Raw genomic sequence first — 16,170 nt, 5'->3', positions numbered from 1 at the left:
CTCTTCTTCGCCATATAAACAATTCTTATACTGTTTTCAACCCTAATACCCCCCCCCCCCCCTGCCTGCAGGCTGCTTTGACATCTGTAGACCTTCATCCTCATCCCACCCATAACAAGTTAATGTATGTGATTCATGTGGACAGGGGTTCTGCACCTCTCCCTGCTCAGCCTTCCATATCACTGAGCCGTGGACAGGAATTTCCCCTTTAATTGATTGTAATTTTGTCATGTGGGCGCCAGTCACCACAGGAGTTGATTCCATTAGAAAATTTCAGGAAAAGAATCTCCAGAGCGAGCCAGGGGGAGGATTACAGCTGTTCATAGCCATTACACTGGTATTAAAGCAGATCCACCCCTCATTCAGATACAGCCTTTCTGTCCCCAGTTTGAATTCTGTCCTCATAACACCCCCCCTTCTCTCTTTTTCTGTCCGTCCCACTGATTTGATGATATCACTGGCCGGGCTTGCGTAATCTTCCCGAGGGACTTTTCTCTTGCACAAAGAAAAGTTTTTTTTCTTCCATCTCTACCCTTCCTTTGCACTGTATCATGAGTAAAGCTGTCTTCAGAAACAAACAGCTCTAACATGACATGTCGTGCACATGTCATGAGATGAGATTAATCACAGTGGTAGTGTTGGGGGGCAAAGTAGGAGAAAAGTACACATTCCCTCTGTAAGTGCAAGAGAAAGACACACAAGTGTCTTACTCAACAGTGAGCAACTGTTGGAGCTGCTAATCTCAGAGTCAAGTAACATACCGACACATGCCATATGATGGAGTTTTCTATTTGTAGGGCTTTGCCACTATGCTCCACGTTCACTGTGTATTTATACTTTTAACCCTGGCTACACCCTAAAGCTCTCAGTTTTTTGGCCTCAGCCTCATGTTCACGTTTAATTATTATCCATCCATCTATTATCTATACTGCTTTGTCTTTTGAGGGTGGCTGGGGAGTGACTGAGCCAACCCAGCTGACATTGGCGAGGCAGGGTACAACATTCAGACACAAAGATACTGAGATTCACTCTTATGGTTAATTTAGAATCCAGCCCCAGTCAAACCGGGATTCAAACCAAGACCATTCTTGCTTTGCTAACCACCATGTGCCACCCTCCAGTTATTACACAGTCTTTAATCTCTCAACAAAAAGAAAAACATTCCCCTTTAGTTTTTTCATGTCATACATATATTTAAAGCTGCTTTAATAAGTACCGTCTGTGATAATAATCACCTGACTGGGCTCCTCTACACAGAGCCGAGACACTTTTTTAGTCTCGTTGTTTTCGTCTCTCAAAATCCAAATAATGTAGGTTCATGAAAAAAAAAACCTGTGGACAGCTGCGCTCAGCCTACGAGCTCAGGCAAGTCCCCTCCACGCTACCTGCACCGGGTGACATGGCAGACAGCCAAAGCAAACGAGTGGCTGGTGGAGTTGTCGTCTGTGTTGAAGCTTTGTCAAGGCAAAGTTAAATCCACACCAGGAGGCTAAGAGGACGGTGTCAACTTGTTATGTGCATCGCAAATAAACAACCTGTCAAAACTGATAATAATAATCTTAAAGGTCTGTTGCTGTGATTCTATTTTTGAATCTTTTCTGCAGAAATATCCTCACACAGATTGTAACTGTCTATCTAATTATATGTAATTGTTGTAATTGTATTCATCAGCTAGCAACAGATACACACTATTTGACAGTCATGCTGTCAGTGGTCATTAGCATAGCCTACTTTAAATTACAAATAGAATATGTAAAAAATGTGTCATTACTTTTCATTTGGAGGAAGACTTGTGTATTTAATGCAGCAACAGGGGCCGGAAAAGAACCTCACATCATATTTAATCAAAACAACTCCTTGAATCTGCTCACACACAACCCCGAGGATGTGCTGGACAACTTGGAGTGTGTTCACACGTGCACACACACACACACACACACGCGCACACACTCACATCCAGGCATGTTATATATTCACTCACACAATCACGCAGACATGCACTCCCTCACTGAGCATTGGCGTCATTTGGGCTCTATTTTTAGACTATTGTTTGTAACGCAGCGATACATCAAGTTTCATATCAGCAGAGCTACACAAGAAAATGGTGGGGCAGCAGTAAACCGCCGGAGACTAATGATCCGCCTCCTTAATGGGCTCGTGATAGCCTGGAGGTTTGAAAAGTCACGTCAGAATGTGTCTGCCTCCGATCCTGGACAGAGTGATAGACTCTGGGGAAAGGGAAGAAGAAGGGAGCTCTCCAGGTGTGCTCGTGTGAAGGGAAAGAAGAAGAAGAAGAAGTAAAAAAAGGAACTGAGGATTGCTGAAAAATATGCTACATCTCTGTCAACCTCCCCTGAATAAAAAGGCGTGGAAAACTTCCCCTTTCATTAAGAAAAAAAGAGACCCCCCCCTGTGACTTAAAGTGCACGTGATTTTTCCGCATCTGCATTAATTTGTCATTGAGCCCCCCCACCACCACCACCGAGATCAAGAGAGGCAATAAGAATGGCAAAGTCATTATACCACTAAGTCGATCTGGATTATAGGTTTTAGCCGAGCAAAGGCAGATTGCACATTAATTATGATTATTCCATATAGTGGCTTTTTATCTTGTAATGCCAATCATGCAAAAATATGGATTATGGCAGTCACACTGGTGCACTGGGTTTCACTGCCGTCTCAGAGGAAGGCTCATTTCAGAAACGTATTCGAGTGTCTCGATCATTTGCTTGTAATTTTAAGTGTAATTCAATGCATCTATGATAATTTTGTGTTTGTTGCTTATGTAACACCGGGCCAAGAAGTCCACTTAAGATACTGAATCATGTCAAAATCACAATTAATTGGTTTTGACAGATAATTTCACCCACCATCTATTTACTTTATTTCACTTGCTGTATACGTGTATGGATATAAGTGAAAATGCTTGTTATACTGAGCCTGCTCCTGACTGTAGCCCCCACAGGAGCTGTCTCCCGGCTGATGGATGGTGCCTCTCTTGTTTACCTAACCTGAGCAGATGATTCGAGGCTGTGTAGTCTGGCCCGTCGCTCACCTGTGAGAAGCTGCTCGGGCATATTTTCATACCAGCTGAAAGCTTTAGCACCTTTTCAGTCATGAGTCTCGAGTCACTCTGTAATTCTGTCACGCCGTAACAGCTCCGCTCTTTGTTAGTCGTGGTTCTCACGCCCCCCCCCTCCCCGCCCGCCCGCGAGGTCACGCCACCTAGACTTACATACAGGCCCAAAGTCAGCTCAGCAATTCCTCATTATTGTGTGTGTGTGCGTGGTGGAACTGAGTTGTGACTTGTGTTCTTTTAAAGTTCCAAGTCAACATCTCAGGATTCTGGTCTATAATCATCGTTTTGTTTGGAATAATGTTGTATGTGCAAAACCCACTCATCAAACGTGTGTGTGTGTTTGTGTGTTTGTGTGTGTGTATGTGTGTGTGTGTGTAGGAGAGAGAGAGAGAGTCAGTCAGCTGTGTGCAGGTCTGACCTGTATGGTTAAATAATGATGCAGACGCCTCTGAGACCAGAGAGGAGGTGTGATGGAGAAATATTGTTCCCATCAGTCTCTCATGTCTGTTTCTCTTCCCCTCTCTTTTACCTCTATTTCCGCCTCCTCTGTTCCATACTTTTTTTTCAGTGTGTATCTACCCCTGCATCTTTTCCCTGTGTCTCCTATCTTTGGTGAACACAGTGGACAGTGTGGTGGCGGTGGTGCTATGACGTCGTAGAGTATTATAGAGAGATGACCAGAGGGAACAATGACTCATTACTCGGGTAACGATGCCGATGTTCTGACCTTGAGCGTCCCTCTTGAATTGAACTGCCTCAGTAAATGTCCAGGTAAAAGGCGCTTGTCTCTGTGATGTATGAAATAAGCTACTGCCGGCCAGAAAAAGACATCTCTGCTCACGACATCAGTCTTAAAAGCAGGGTGCTGCCGGCCTCTCCATGTCGAGGCAATGGTTCATAATTTCACCGCGGTTAACATTTTGAGGAGCACGTAAAATGCAAAATGCAATGACTCAGATCCAGAAATGACTGAGGTGGTGTCAGAACCATCACACAACACGAATGGTCATGCTAAAAACTGATGAGGGATCTGTGGTGCAATGAACTGAGGGATTGTTTGCACATATGGACGCCGACACTTTTTCACAAGACCACAGTCAAATTCTAGTGAAACCGCTCAAAGAGAAATCCATAAAAGAACAAGGTTTTAATTGGCCTCTATCAGCAACCAGGGAATTGCAGCATTGACAAGTCCTGGGAAACGTCTCCACAGAATGTCACTGGTATCTTAAAAATGATAAGTCTCATTTTCCAAGTAAAACAAAACAATCCTTCCGAGTGAGGGGATTCGACACAAGCGTTTAATTGGAGGTCACATATCAACGCTGCTCGGGCACAAATGTTGATTTTTATTTCCCCCTTTTATGGCATGAGAATGAAATGGCTCACATTACTGTTTGGTCTGCATTACTTCTGTATTTTCACAGCAAGTGTTTGAAAGCCATAAATCTTTACTCCAGCCAAAGCATTTGGAGTCATTTCAATAATCCAATACCCCGTCCAAACCCCTGGAAAGTGAGCGTCCTGACCCTCACCTGCTGACTCGCTCTCTTGGGAAGTTTCTCTGGCAAAGCCTCTCCAAAATAACATAGAAAAGCTCAAACAAGAATAAAATTGTCAAACTGATTGCTGCGAAACTCGCTGTGACTCGAGGAAATTCCTCAAACATGAGCAGAAACTAGGTAACTACTCCGTGACTTCTGTGCTGCGCACAGAGAACATGGGCTTGTCCTCTGGGAGACAGCGGACCTGTCTCCGGAAAGGAGGAATGTTATCTAATGGTACCAGATCAAAAGCCCAGCTCATTACTGGAATCCTGCACTGTCTGAATGTGAATGAGAAAGCTTCTCCTCCAGACCAGCTGCACACCTTTTGCTGAATTTCCCTGGCAACTCCTTTCCTGAACTTGTTATGTCGAGGGGAATGTTTTTTTTTTTTAATGCTTTTAAAGGTCAAACACGAAATATGCAAGAATTCAAAGATCCTCCTTTTGAAAAAAAACAGCCCTTTGCTCGTTGAAAATATGTCAACCATCAAATAATTGCCCCTTGTTAATAGAGAGCGCTCATATGAGTCCATTATACACCTCTTTAATTCTAAGAAGGGAATGAACAGCATAACTAAACACCAGTGTTGACAACTTGTTTGTTTTCAAAAGGAAATCTTAATTGAATTTAGTTTGGCTTTAATGTCTTGCCTGTGTTTGCTATAGTGGACCTGTGTTTGGTGGCAGTAAACAAATTACAGCCTCACCGGTTAGAAAAGGCCTTCATTTGCCTGGCATGCATTATAGTCCCGGGTGCATAGGCAGAAAATGACTGCGACACAATGCCAGTAATAAATATCTCAGGAGCCAGGCAAGTGCGGACAACAAACCCGACTGGATAAACAGCACCGAAATCTCATTGCTCCTCTCGCCAGGCAAGATAAATACACACCAGCTACTGTATATCGGAATGATTTAATACTACGCCATGCTCCTCCGACAACTTAATCGCCTCCTTTCCTTTGGCTATTCAAATCATCCACAATGACCAAAATATAGTCTGTTGTGTAACGGCTATTCCCCCACACTACTTTTTTTCCGCTCTCTGAGTCTCTCTCTGAATGCTCGTGGGTTTCAGTAATGTGTGTGCTGCCGTTTTAATAGCAGCTCCTTCACTCTGTTAAAAAAAGGTGAGTGTTCAGTTCATGTTTAACATTAAACACCGTGGGTTGTTGATGACAGTGGTGCAGGGCGTGAAGGTTTGTTGGAACAGGTTTGGCTTCCGTTTTAGGCAGGGCTGTTATTTCTCCAAACAGGCAGGGAAGGGGAAACAGAGGAACCAAGTTGCACGCACACAGAAGCACTCAGGGACGTGTTTCTCTGCACACACGCTCCCACACCAATCTGCAGGTGGACTGCCGCCACCTCCCAAACACTGTTTCCAAGCTCCATTGTGACGGTCGGTGTCACAGATTTAATTTCTCCCACCATCTGCTGGCTGGAGGCCCAGCGTCGTAGATCATATCCAGGCTGACAGATACAAACTGCATCTGTCTTTTGCGTGCTTCTCTCAAGGACTCGCACAATATGGCGAGGTGAAATCACTGCGCTGGCCACCCAATCTGCATCTTTACATCACCGCTTCCAAGGACAGGCATTGTAGGGAGGACAAACAGTGTTTTAGTTTGGTTCAGGGCTGGTTGTCTCTGAAATATTATATGATATATAATATAGTAGACATTGTCCCGGGTCCGCCAATCATGTCCTTCAGTTCAGTCATATCGATAACCGGTTTGTCAACATATTATAAACTATAGTCTCTGCTTCCTTGCACAAACATTTTCACAATTGGTGTAGCTGGTACACGTTTTTTGTGGATTTAATCAGCAGCAACCACCCTGACAAAGTGTCCTTGAGCAGGACATTGAAGCTCTAAGACCTTTAGCTGTACTCCTTCTCTGTGTGATCGATAAATTATCATAAAAAAAAACTAAACTCAATTGTTTAATAGACCCCTCAAGGTTATTATCTTCAGTTGTAAGGTACGATGGATGTGCTATGATTGATGATAAACGTTCAAATGATCAATAGCCAGCCACGCTGATCCTGGCTGCTCGATCTCTCCGGCACAACTTGACACCGGGCTTTATTTTTTGCGGGTTATATGTAAGACATCTGGATGGAGTCGTTCTTCCTTTGAGGCAGCATTTTATCATCTGTACTTGTCCATCAATTGCTCCATGCTTTTGGCAAAGGTGTATCTGTATACACGGCTATGTCTGCGTTGTCAGTGCTGATCATGTCTGTAAGCCTCAGGGGAGAGAGGGAGAGGGAGAGAGAGGTCAATGAATAAAAAACAGCAAAAGAAAAGCCGTTCCTAGAATAGCAGGACCCAGAAAAATAGTGTGGAAATTAGTGCAAAGAGTGCACAGTCTTTGTTTTGTCTTCTCACAAGGAATAAATTACAGCTGTTCTAAAAGAAGTCATGTGATCTGCTCAGCTTGTTATGGTTTCCCAGCAATTTTTTAAATCGTTAGAAATTTTTGATTGCATGTAATTTGTTTCAAAACCTCAAAACACATCTGCAGACTGTCGAAATAACCAAACTGTGATTTTACATTTCTCTAATTTATCCCACACTTTCTGCCACTCACTGAACTTCCTGATATGTCAAGGTAAACCTCACGCTGGGACATATTAATCCCAATTTAAGTGGGCCTATGATTTTCAAAGAGTGCTGTAACACTTGTCTCTCAAGAACACACTTGCTACAGAAAGCTGGAGCGAGAAAAATGCAAAATGAGCACAGACGAAATCCTCCGCCTTTTTGTAACCTGATCCATTCATGATGCTAATATCAGCTCCTGTAAAGTCTCAGAACCAGTCCCTGTGGTGGACTCGCTCCAGACTAAGTTATAGGTATACTGGTTGTCTCTTGTGTATACCAGTAGCCTAACGTGAGTCCAAACGCGATGCTAAGTGGACAAGCTAGTTAGCAAAACCCAGAATGTTTCAGTGTTAGAGAGAGTTTGAACCTTCTCCGTATGTCACTAAACACGCAAAGCAAAATGGCGCCCTAGTGTCAAAGATTTAAATCTGTGAGTTTCAACATGACAAGTGGTTTGTTAGCTTGTAAGATAACTCTTTTATTCTCACAATCTATCACTTTCACTCTATATTAGAGCCAATCTAATTAATAACAATTCACAAGCTGGAGAAATTATCCAATTGTCTGATCTATGTTAGGAAGAAGTGTAACAGCCCCTTTGTTTGACAATAACAGTGCAGAAAAGCAAGAATATGCTCATAATATGTTATATGTACATAACCAGTATAACTCTGCAATCAGTGGCGATACAAATGATGAGCTGTGTAGTGGTAATACCTCTTGCAAACCTATTGTACCGTATTACACAGTATTGCATAGGTGTTCCTGTTGATATATCCACTCTACATAACGAGCACTGTCACCCAGTGTCTTCTCTGGCTGCTGTCATACATCTACTCGGAGCAGAGATGTCTTCTGTCAGTGTTTAGACTTGAAGTTATGGCCACTGTCGATTGTCAGGACATATTGAACCGCTCGTCCGGACGTTGTCTCTGCATTTGAGGAGATATCGGAGATGTGACAAGACATGCACATCTGTTAATATCTGCACATTGTCAGGAGCAGAATAGAGTGTCCGTGAATTGACATTTGCTATTATGCATCTGCCACAGGCAACTGCAACAGGCTTTCATTGTTCAATTACAGATTTTTACTCAAGATTTGTTTGTGAGAGCATGTCAGATGTGTTTTTCACCATGCATGCTTTCAAACTGATGCCTTAACCACACTAATATTTTAAGGGGTTAAAAGTCATATGCTGTCTTTGTATGAGTGCTCTTAACCCTGCAGGCAGCCACTGTCAGTGCAATATTGCATCATATTCAATTGTTCATTTCCTCATTCTGTTTTTCTTACTTTAAAATTGTTTGTGCACAGCTAAGGTACAAGCTGTCTCTCAAACTTGGTGCCGGTAACCATTGTTAATAAAGAGTTTTTATTTGTATTAAATATTCAATTTCCTCTCCATGGCAAAAGAAACCATTATAATGTAAATCATGAATCAGAATGGCACCGGTTTGACTGAACATTGGAGAAAAGCAGACTATTTTAAAAAGTACAGAATAAGAAACCATTTTAAATCTGAAACTGCTGTAGAGCCAATACTTCTGACGTTCATCTGCATGTTGATCATGAGCATTGGGAACCTGAGAGTAAAATTACTTTTGGCTTCATCTCTATCGAACAATTGCTTTATTTTATTATTCTTGATTCATAATTGCACGCTGCATTGTATGGTGCATATAGATGATTCCATGTGAATGCTCAGATGCTGGATACAGCTGCCTGCGGCTTTCTTCTTTCCTCTGAGTCATACAGAACCAAAGATTAGACAACACTCGCACCAGGAAAATAGAAATCCCTGCACAATAGAGCACAATTAGCAATCTTATATAAAGCTCTGCAAATTGATTGACTTCTATCGTCAATTATAGGTGTTTCTAATCTTTTGCCCCCCTGCGCATTAGTTATTAAAACACACACAACCTCAGAAATCATCAAACTAACACTTTTATTATCATTATATAATTAATAATTATAAAAAATATGACATCATTCCCCTATTATTTGACTTTTATTTCAAATTGAATTGCAGGATTAACCCCTATAGATGTGTACTCTTGTTTTAAGTGGGGTACTACCCATTAGATTAAGATACGGATCAGGGGGCAGATCCAGGATGATCTTCACATTTCAAGGTTATTCCTACGATTTCCCAGAAGGAAAAAAAAAGGTTCTAGAGGTGAAATTCAGGCGCATTTATAGATTTGATATCTATCGATATGTTAAATTTTATGTACCTTGCTATAATTCAAGTTGACTGTTGGGCCTTGGCGGAGGTATGAGTTCTACTAAGAGCTTTTCTAATATTACATCTTTGTCACATTGTTTTTTTTATTTCCCTACAAGAATATGAAATATTGTCTGACCTGACAGTTTTCTCTTCATTGATTGGTTATTAATAAGAGCCAGGGCCTGTGCTCCTGCATGTAAAGAGCAAGGTCCTCATTGCAGCTCTGCAGGCCAACAAGTCAACGACTCCCCAGGCCCTGACTGGATATAGATGGATGGGCCTGCTGCATGTTAGGGAGGGATTGTATACCTACACTCAATGAGCTGGCTAATGGGAGTCTTTTCACCCTGACCCCTTTTCCTCACTCATTTGCACACCAGGCCCTCCTGGCTTACCTACCGGGCCAGAGAAAGAAGAGGAGAAGGGCTTGACTCACTATCAGGCGAACGCTTGACATTTTTGTCATGTTTAAGAGGCATGGGCCCATTTTGACTAAGCTGCTAAGCTGTGTTTTTCAAGGCTGTGGTTGATCGCTCTGCTTACAGCTGTCAAAGGCACTGTTGATTTTGCATGCGTTACATCTGCATCAATATTTCTTAACCTCTTCTGCGAAGGGAAGGTTGACTTAACAAGCACACTCCGACTCCGGTATGCTGCGCTGCTCCACACTCTCGGTGTCGGGGCATGTTCACCAGTCAGTGGGACGAGCACATTCCTGTGTCTTTATTTCTAAGACAACAACGAGGCCCTTTTATATTTTTTGTAGTCCTCCATTTATCAACTGTGACTGTTGGGGAAAACAAGTCCCTGATGCAATTGTGGTGAGATTAGAACCAAGATGGTGATCGAATCAACGTCAGAAAACAGTCATGAAAACATGTCAGGCTTCCCCAAAGGCAGGAGAGTCAGATCACTTGTTGACATAGCCATCATAATTTGTAGATGTTGCTATAACGAGAAATGTGTACCTGGTCAAAGGTCTTGTTTCTCTCGCCTTTGCTTCTGATGTTCAGCATTAGCAGGAAGTATTGCACCCTGCCAGTTTGTTTTTCGAGGTGACCACTTAACAGGCTGCAATGTGATAATTGCAAACAACCAGCACTTCAGCGAACCCCCTACATAATCAAAGTTGAGGCTGTCGACATTGACTCACAGACTCTGTGTATTTTTCATTATCTGTGACTGAGGGAATAAGTAAAGGCTGTCACAGGAGCCCAGTCAGTGAGGATTTAATTAACAGAACCTGCCACATTTCACTTCATCCACTGCCTTTCTCAGAACTCATAAAAGCCACCCCTATCTGTCGTAATTACACTAAGCACGTCCCAATAAAGCTCTGTTGATGATTAATTTGAGTCGTGGAGAGGATCAATTAATTCATTTATTTGCAAACGGCCGCACTGCTTCCGTTTGTAGAACCCATTTCATTAATCGTTACGCTTCCTGATTTTTTGGTCCTGTCCTTTTTCTTCTTTCTTCCCTGACACCTGGAGGAATAACCTGTCTTATTAGCCACATCGCATTACCACAGACATTTACCAAGAGCCCAGAGGTTCTACCATCTCAGAGGCAGTTACATTAAAATGAGCTGTAAACCACAAACCGTGTACCCTGTAATACCATAATCTCAAGGGTCTTCAATCAAACTGCTGTTAGTAGGACCACCAGGCAGGAAGTAGAGCTGTAATCTCAAAATGAAAGCCTACAGCTGTGCTACAGCTATAGCGTAGTTAATGGAGGATGTGATTCTGTGCAGCAGCGCTTGTCCCACAAGGTGACTCGGTCAGCAGAACCATGTGAATTCAGAAGACCACCCCTGGGTTGCAGTAATGGGTCAGAGGCCATGGTTATGTACTAACCGGTGCGCCGCGGCATTAATAATAGGCGCGGGGCATCTGGCAGGGCCGTAGATCATCCTGACGACGGTGGAAGTATGATATCAGATCGGAGAAAGAAAGCAAAGTGGAGATAAATCGGAAAGTGGAGATGGTAAAAAGAGAACGAGGGGGGGTACAAAAAGGAAGGCATTGGGGGGGGGGGATTAGATGTCTGTTATTGATTATCTGCCTGTAGGCAAAGAAAGTCAGGCCAAATGTTCTGCTCAGCCAGACAAAAAAAAGTGTATTATTTCAAAGGTCATGGCATGCATTACAGCCTTTTACTCTAAGTACGCTTGGTTAAACAGCAGAATAACAGCAACCCCGATTCCTCCTCCAGCATGTAGGACTAAGCGTCTGAACAGCCACATTAGCCGTGTTTTTGTTATGGCTGTGTGTTTTTTTGCGATGGTTCCGTTGCGTGCGGGTGTGTGTGTGTGTGTCTGTGCACGCCGGTGATACGCACCGCGGACTGTTTGCCCGATGCACCAACATCTCCATGGAAACTGCCATAACACCTGCTCCAGGAGATAGCGTGCCAGAGACAACCGGCTGGACAAGGAGTGCAGACTATTTAGATTGCACATTTCAAAGCACATTGTCCATTTGCATTCATTTTCTCGCTGCCTAATCGCGACTGTAGTAAATCTAGACTCATCTGCCTGATATAAAAAGAAGCTGCTGTTGTGTAATTGTGAATGACGTCACTGTTCACACGGACTCTGTGATTTTCTTTTTTTTTATCTTGTTGTCTTTGTTTTTTCTTTCTCTTCTTTCTTTTTTTTTCCCGTGGAGATTTTCGCCATTTTCACGTCATTACAACAGAGTTACATCAATGGCCTCCTTTGCCGGGCCTTTGATGTTGCAGTGGGAGTTCTGCCAAGTGATATTGCTCTGAAGTGCAGGAGGGTCCTGCTCACATGCCCTTCATGGCAGAACATGTGAGGAAACTCCCTGCCCTCCGATGCTTTGCAAGTCAAAGAAGGCAGAGGTAGTTACATGGATACCACTCGGGGTCAGGCTGCCTCGGTCGCTGCCGGAATGCCACAGGATTTCAGAAAGAAACACCTGCAAGAACCACACAGTGTATCAAACACTCACACACTGCACCACAGGAAATGTTCCCAAGGAACAAGGAACAATGTAATGTTACTATAAAGGGAAAGGCTTTTACTTCCAGATACGTTAATGGATAACCACTGTCCAGCAGAGTCTAACACAGCCATTACCTTTGTGTTCCTCCTTAATCCCTTGCGGTTAAACATTCCCCATGTGAACTTGCTGACTTTCTTTACACACGTCAATAATCAAACTATTCCGAGAGCTCCTAAGTCGAAACTCAGGTTGGCTTCGGCTCTTTGTTTGCACCTCCAGCCGCCGCTGACACCTCTCACATTCTTCCGTGTCTCAGGCAGATGCAGATCTCTGGGTTGACGATGTTCCACGCGAGAAACAGCCGCAGGCGAACTGCTCGCTTTGACTCCGCAGACGACCTGTCTGCCTCCCAGAGCCAGATTGACTCAGCACCAGTTGAGACACAACATTTATTGCTCTGTATTTAGTTTCTCTCTCTCCGGTCGGACGAGCAGAGAGGCTGGATGATTAAACGTTTATCGGTTGAAAATAAAAAAAAACACAGAGGCTGTATCTTTGTAGTTCTCTCGCTCTAACACATTTAACAGAACAGATTCCGCTTTCAAACATTTAGTGATCACTTTAGAGCTAAATGCGTCACAGCTTCAAACATGCGCAGGCAAATGGAAATACCAACAATGGCAGACATACTCTCAAGAGCTGCATAACCCCTCCCCTCCCCCCCAATAAAGACAGTGCACTGATGTATGTTTGAAAGAGGGGGGTTTTGGAGCAGTAATATTTCATGAGGCGAGTGCCTGTGCTGCTGCCACTGTGGTCCTTTGGCTTGTTCTATCAAAGGAGGTTTCACCTGTAATTGTTGTCATCCATCACCTGGCACACGTGGAGATCACAAGGTCTTTTACCCCCTTCTTAATATTATTATTTCAACTCCGATGTTTAATCTAAATAACTTAAGAGAGACTCACTGTATCGCCTTAATTTTTGATGCCGCACATTGACGCCGAATTCGATTAACTATTGATACAGAGCAAAGCAGGATGCTGTGGGCAGCTTATGAGCATGTATCAGTGATGTTTTCTCATGAATATTACCAGACACGCCGTGTGCCCCCCCCCCCATGTCTCATGAATGTATGTTCACTCCGAAGGGTGCGCCTCCCCGGTGAAACCCTCACTTAAAACATTCATGGCAGAACATATCATTCAGCACTTTGTGTACTTGAGAGCGTGAGGTGGAAGAGGATGCCTCGGAACACTGGAATGGAAATGAGGCAAGGATTTTTTTTTATGCAGAAGTGTTGTATCTTGAGGCAGTGTGTCGGGGGCTCCCCTGTTATGAAGGGGATGGGGAGTCTGGAGTGTGCCCCCCCCCCCCCCCCCCCCCCCCCCCCGATTGAGATGAGTATGTTTGGGCTGAGGGAGAAATCGCTGGCTGATGTTAGTGTGGGATTGAGCTCCTGCAGCCTCCCAGTGGGACGGGGGGACAGGGATGGGTCTCTTGCAGCAGGGCTCTGATTAGACCCATCGCCCTAGCTGCCACGCTCCACTCACACTGGTAATTGGAGCTGGCAGGAGGTTGGCATGCACCCCTCCTTCTCTCCTCCCATCCCCTCTCCTTTTTTAGTTTTTTCCTCCCTCTTCTCACATTTAAATCTCACCTCTCCTGCCTGTGGCTGTTACAGCAGAGGCACACCTCCTTGACACAATAGTTTATGATTACGGTATCATGTTTTCTTAATTTTTTACCAATTACCATATTACCAGAGCCTCTTCTCTTTACAAATGATGTTGCCAGTGTTTCCCCATGGCTCTTGTGTATAGTTACGGCCCCCACTGCTTTCCTAATTGAGTAGTGCCATCAGAAAACCACATTAAGACTTCCCCCTTCTGCCCCCATCTTTTTCTACTTCGGCGCTCTAACCTCTGAAAACAAGTTCATCTGCTAAGCTGCTCATATTGCAGTTGGACTGTGCGTGATAAAATGCTGCTGGGAGAACAATGGTCCTATTTACCTTCCAAATCATGGAGGAACCAGTTCGTGCGTACCTGTCTCTACCTCTGAGGTGTTTCTGGCACTGCCTGTGGCCTCACTCATTTGCAAACTGTCTGCACTGTATTAGTTAATCAGTGGAAAAAATGGTTTGCATGCAGCCTGCGCAATGCTGGATTGTTCAATCTGCATATATACAAAATAAACCGCCGCTGTGATAGTAAGATTGAGAAGCAGAACGCAATAATCTACTTCCATACCACACATGACACAAGTATTATTTTCTGCTGTTGTTCCCCCCCCCCCTCCTCTAGCACTCTTTATCTCGGTAATGGAGCGCCTACGTGACATTATCGCCTGATTTTCGCCTTATTCGTAATTTCTTGCCCTGCCTAGACAGAGGAGTGGAGCTGATGAATTACACTAGGGCACAAGAGGGCCCTTGTTTTATTAAAAATGCCCCCTATCTTGACAAACATCAAGCTGCATGGCCCGCACTATTTCATTGGATTCTCTCCAAATTTCCCCGTGCCTTTTGTCTTCCTTTCAAATTAAAGAGGACTGAACAAAGGCATATCTTTGTCTTCCTGGGATGACAAGTTGGCAGACGAGGCCAGCCACAGGAGTTAGAGTAGCAGGAATAGACAGGCAGTGCTCAAACCTCACACAATAGCTCGGCAATATCTTTGATAAACGCCTTGGAGAGAACTTTGAATTTATTTCCTTTTCTACTAAAAGCCAGGGACATTTTTAGAAAGATATGTTTATAAGAAATGTATAGTTTCACCTTTCTATACTGAGCACCGTGTCGGCAGTGGAACCAAGTTATAATGATTACCTGTAAACTTTTTATTCCAAAGGTTTTATTATAGGTGTTCTTAAACAGCCTTTCATCACATATTTAATATATAAAAAACATATTTTCTACAATTTGACAGTATGTAATTTCACTGCGAGTGAAATATCACTGATTGTGCAAACCACGGCTCTGCTGGCAGGGTTCTTCAACATGTGGGAGGCCAGCGTGTCACAGAGTTTATCATTGTGGGTCTGTGGCCCGGCCACTGAGAGCAAAGTGTTATGTTGTGACAGGCAGCCAGAAAGTCAGCTTAGCAGTTAATATTGAAAACAAGAGTGACCTAGAGTGACTAACTTTGGACGTTTCCGAACAAGCACCTCTCTGCCTCTCTTTATATAACCGTACTTACAGCGCAGCCACACTTTAATCCAATAATGTCCCAGAGTGGACATACCATGCAAAGTCGTGGTGCAGGTTCCACTAATCAGACACACTGTGAGAAAAATGTCCAGCTGCTGTAATAACAGTTCACCTGCAGTGCAAACATTACGCAGAGGTACTGTATAGGGGATAGATTGATATAGAAGCTGTGCAGCAGCTGTTTGCCTTTTAAATTATTCCCCGTTTTCCTGATATGACAAAGCCGCTGACTCGTGTAATAACTCCTTTGGGGTCTCTCACCCTGTTTTCCCATTGGTTTGCATTTTTCACAGCTTCGGAACATTTGCCAATAATCCTAATCATAAATATTCTATAGGCACCAACAACACGTGGCTTTGGTGAGAAGTGTCCTGATATTCCAGTTGTTGCCTTCTCACAGTTACACAAAGCACCATTGCATAAATAGCCTTTCCCAGCTGAAGTACACAACTCTGCTTTCTGCGCCTAACTGTGTGTTGTTACCATTGAAGAAGCTGTAGTTATATTCTGGGCGGAAATCA

At 43.6% G+C, this 16,170-nt stretch overlaps 1 protein-coding gene across 1 annotated transcript in view; it reads left to right on the top strand.

The window, feature by feature from the left end:
- The window catches only part of LOC133968614 (receptor-type tyrosine-protein phosphatase F-like), a 120,324-nt gene that overhangs the window by 29,406 nt on the left and 74,748 nt on the right, over window positions 1-16,170 (top strand). The gene's annotated exons all lie outside the window — the stretch shown is intronic.

This window comes from Platichthys flesus, chromosome 14 (assembly GCF_949316205.1).
Source record: "Platichthys flesus chromosome 14, fPlaFle2.1, whole genome shotgun sequence".
In the NCBI taxonomy this organism is placed as follows: domain Eukaryota; kingdom Metazoa; phylum Chordata; class Actinopteri; order Pleuronectiformes; family Pleuronectidae; genus Platichthys; species Platichthys flesus.
The sequence above is the reverse complement of the archived record's forward strand: the minus strand, read 5'-3'. Positions and strand labels throughout refer to the sequence as shown.